The 5,000-nt window shown below is 38.0% G+C and overlaps 1 long non-coding RNA gene across 1 annotated transcript in view; it reads right to left on the bottom strand.

The window, feature by feature from the left end:
• Nucleotides 1–4,715, bottom strand: part of LOC136854570 (uncharacterized) — an 18,456-nt gene extending 13,741 nt beyond the window's left edge. The window contains exon 1 of the long non-coding RNA XR_010857732.1: nt 4,466–4,715. This is a non-coding gene — a long non-coding RNA (uncharacterized lncRNA). The remainder of the gene's footprint in view (nt 1–4,465) is intronic.
• Between the last annotated feature and the right edge of the window lie 285 nt (nt 4,716–5,000).

Genomic DNA, 5,000 nt, shown 5'->3' with positions numbered 1-5,000 from the left:
ATGCCAAGATATCCTTTACTGACTGCCATCCCAATAACGCAACCATTCCTGGTCGCAGCCTGATTGCAAGAATCCGTTCCCACACAGAAGTCTTGATGAACTAATTCTCATTATCCTGGAATTTACCCCTTTCATTGTATTGTTGCCTGTGAAATGATGCATTTTGGACATAGAGTTACTTGCTTTAATGTGAATTGCTGCATCTGTGACCCCTCATACTTGCATTGCGTGTCTTTAAATTACTGCATTTATGATCTATCATATGTGATTTATGTGTTTGTAAATTGTTACATTTTGGTCTCACATACTTGCCCCATTTTCTGTAAATAAACCCCTTAAATATAAATAGAATTCTAATTCCAAATTGGCGACCTTCATAATCTGGGTAAATCAATGAAAACTTCAAGGTAAGTTCCAGTAACATTCCTTTTGTTTATAATCGGAGACCCAGCCCCCCACCCCCTTGGCACATAAGGTAGTCCCTAATAATAAAATGTTCAAAATTTGGTCTCCTGAAGAACCCTGTCTATGACAATATATATATATATATATATATATATATATATATATATATATATATATATATATATATATATATATATATATATATATATATATATATATATATATATATATATATATATATATATAATATATATAACTCCATCTAAGTTTCAATGATTCTCGTCGTTCAAAAGCTCGTCCCTCGATCGATCCTATAGGGAGCTAAACAGTTAGATCCATTTTCTGAAAAATTCACTGTCACTGTTGATTTTATCATAAGGTGAATTTTTGGAAAGGGTTGAAAAGGGTATGGGGCGTGCAATCTCATCCCAAAGAGACAGGAAAAGGAAGAGACTTTTGGTTGCAACGCATAAGTTAATGTTACGTGACACCGGTTGATAAATCCAGTTATTCTGGCTGCTATAAGCGCTTATGACACTCACCAGAAACTCCCCTGAACTATCACACAAGAAGTATGAATGCTGGACAAAACACACCAAACAACTAACGCCCCTGGTCCTCGGTAACCAAGTACGAATGCAGAGTCAGGCAGGTTCTAGGTTCTAAACTGAACTGAAACAGACAAGGCATCGTTGCCAAAGGTTTGCCCGGTTATCCTATCCAGATACAAGTCATGACGGAAGTTTCTTAGAGTGGAATGAAACATTAAATTTAGGCCAGAGGACAAGCATTGGGATCAATGAGGTCATTCAGCAATGAGAGGGAAATTGAGAGCAAAAAGGTTTTATGGGTATAACAGAGGGAAAACATTGCAGTTGCACTATTAAATTTTTAGGAGAAGGTGCATAATGAGATGGAAGAATGAGAATATGAAGGGAGGTAGAGTACAAGGGGCGTACGGGATGCTGCAAGGAACCTGAAGTAATGCCTACAGTGAACCTTGAGAGGTGTGCTGACGTCACTATCCCCCTACGGGTAGTTTCTTATGGTGTACAAACCAGCGAAGACAGCCACTCCAACCACTGAGAGTGATGAATCGTATAAATAATAAAGTCTATCATCCACCCCTTCCATGGAAAATTATCTGCACTTCGAAAACGACCGAGAGACAGTTCAAGATCAGCCCTCATGCATCGAACTGCACCCATACATCCAGGATATAAGCCTGTCGCCTGGGCTCCAAAGTCATCCTTACAAACTATTCCGCCTGATCCACATTCACAGAGAAGTAGCATGCTACCTATGGCCTTGAAGCAATGCCTACCCAAAAGGTCATGATTTGGCCATTCTTTACTTTTACAAAACTGCTTTTAATGACACACAAGATCAGCCCTCATGCATCGAACTGCACCCATACATCCAGGATATAAGCCTGTCGCCTGGGCTCCAAAGTCATCCTTACAAACTATTCCGCCTGATCCACATTCACAGAGAAGTAGCATGCTACCTATGGCCTTGAAGCAATGCCTACCCAAAAGGTCATGATTTGGCCATTCTTTACTTTTACAAAACTGCTTTTAATGACACACAAGATCAGCCCTCATGCATCGAACTTACATCCAGGATATAAGCCTGTCGCCTGGGCTCCAAAGTCATCCTTACAAACTATTCCGCCTGATCCACATTCACAGAGAAGTAGCATGCTACCTATGGCCTTGAAGCAATGCCTACCCAAAAGGTCATGATTTGGCCATTCTTTACTTTTACAAAACTGCTTTTAATGACACACAAGATCAGCCCTCATGCATCGAACTGCACCCATACATCCAGGATATAAGCCTGTCGCCTGGGCTCCAAAGTCATCCTTGCACACTATTCCGCCTAACCTACACTCACAGAGAAGTAGTATGCTACCTATGGCCTTGAAGCAATGCCTACCCAAAAGGTCATGATTTGGCCATTCTTTACTTTTACAAAACTGCTTTTAATGACACACAAGATCAGCCCTCATGCAGGATATAAACCTGTTGCCTGGGCCCCAAAGTCATCCTTACAAACTATTCCGCCTAATCCACATTCACAGAGAAGTAGCATGCTACCTATAGCCTTGAAGCAATGCCTACCCAAAAGGCCATGATTTGGCCTTTGGAGAGGTCTCCAATCCACACCAGAATGCATTCAAGTCAGGCAAGGCAGAGACTACTCAATTTTGGCATTTGATTACACAAACTAAACTTGACTTGCAATTCTTTACTTTTACAAAACTGCTTTTAATGACACACAACTTGATCATGAGCTCTGTTCCTCACCATATTTACAATGGTTTTACTGTTTGACCTCAGTCTTTAGCACCTGTGTATTTAATATAAAGCATCATGGTTCCCCAGGGCTTCAAGGATTTGAGAGGGTAATAATATACTTACACTACCCAATATCAGTTACTTACAGGAAGTATTTTGCAAGCTATTCTCTTCTGCTTGAAACACAGTGGTTATTATTTAACAATAAAAGTGTAGCAACACCAAAAACCTAGTTTTTTCTTAGCAATGCAGCAAGTAGCCTACAGCCATACAAAGAATCTCCAACACAAAACTGTGATTGTCAGAGTACTGTACAATGGTTCAGGTCAGTGTCTAAGACATCTGGGCATTTATATGATTGCCAGCTTGCATCACACAACTACGATAATAATGGCACTGCAGAAGACTATCATCTGCCAACAAGTGTCACAGTTACTTTGGCAATTGCGCTGGTCGTAAAAGTAAGCATCATATGCCCCAAGGAACAATAGTTAACTCCCAATAAAATAGGATGCAATAATTTAATAATAGTGTTTCTATAATCAACTGTTACTCAACTGCATTTGCATGAAAATATTAAAAAGCACATGAAATCACTTAGTGCACCATACCATTACAAAACCAATGTTACATGGGTTAGGTCAGGTAGTATTATTATCATCATATTATTATCATCATTATTTCAGTGGATGAAACCTATTCACATGGAACAAACACACTGGCCATTGACTTGAAATTCAAGCTTCCAAAGAATGTTGGTTTCAACTCCCACCGCAGACCCCACACTACAGAAGTAACTGATCGTGATACAGAGCCAGTGATTTTTCATCACCCTGGGGAAGACGCAAACCTGTGACATCTGAGTGGCATGCCACAACACTTAACCACTATACCAGAGAACCAGTAACTTATATTTCTAATTAAGCCAGCCTGATTTAAGAGTACTGGTATTTATACAAATTTAAAAAAAAACAGAAATTATATTTGAGGAAAGTTCATGGCTAGGCCTTTTCCACAGCTCGAAAACTGGCATTCAGCTGCAATGAGGTGTTACACTGATGATGTGGCCTCATAAATACAGTTATATAAAGCCAAAAGGTCAGGTTAAACCTGTCATGCAAAAACCACACTTTTTTTATTTAAAGAAACCACAACAACAGAACTAAATATAGAGTTTTAATCTCTGAGACGGTATACATAATTATTCTGGTGGCCAAAATCAACAGCAAAATCTGTTGCTTTGTCTGAAAACTAAAGTTGTAAGTAAACAGTTCATACCTACTGATATTTTTTTATTTTATTTATCATGAATTCAAGACTTAAAATCATTTTACTTCGCTTGCAACAAATAATAGAAACCAATTTCAATGTTGTGGAATGAGTAGGCCTACATCCCCATCATAATAAGCCTCAGTTGCCAACATTTCTCAAAATCTCATCTATTTCTTACCCAGGTTCGGCTAGGCTAGGGATATTACTAAGTCAATTCACTATTATTCTAGTGGAAATTTCACCAAATTAATGCAATTGCGAACAAAATGCCCATATAGTGAAATATGGTGACATGGAGAGCGTGTGGGAAGGGGGAAGGGTAAGGTCTCAGGACTGAAAGAGCCAAGAAAATTAGGCTAACCTAACCGACCAAATTAATAAATAATGACAGACATCATGCTCTGAAATCATCCAGAATTTCTTAAATACGACTTTACGTCAATAATGTCCTACTGATAATATAACTTCGGCTAAAACATCATACATACCACGAAATAGGAAGAACCAGTTTTGAACAGCGGCTTTCGAAGTTCCTCTATCTTCCCTCACGAAAGCCACCAACTTATTTCAATAAATACGTCTTAACTAGGCTGGATTTATGAATTACGAATCATTATCACCAATCATTACTCATTCAGTGGCCTGTAATACCTATGTCTTGCAGAAAATACGTCGTTTTCACGGCTCAACACAATAAATATTCGCTAAAAGTCACAGGAAGTAAGACCTCTCTCGGTGGTTCGCCAAATAACAAGAAGTAATGGAGTTGCCAGTTAGCCATTTAAAGCTCCCGAAAATAAGTAAATGAATAGACGAGTGGAAGGAAAACTATGCTTTAAATATAGACAAGTTGTTGAGTTTATAGATGATCTTTACAAATCCGTAAAATTTATGTTATATCTCTCTTAGTAATTTGATTTCATCCACATATTTGCAAGTGTGCATATATATATATATATATATATATATATATATATATATATATATATATATATATATATATGTATGTATGTATATATATAT

The sequence above is a fragment of the Macrobrachium rosenbergii genome, chromosome 3 (assembly GCF_040412425.1).
Source record: "Macrobrachium rosenbergii isolate ZJJX-2024 chromosome 3, ASM4041242v1, whole genome shotgun sequence".
Lineage (NCBI taxonomy): Eukaryota > Metazoa > Arthropoda > Malacostraca > Decapoda > Palaemonidae > Macrobrachium > Macrobrachium rosenbergii.
This window is presented reverse-complemented; position numbering and strand designations above follow the sequence as displayed.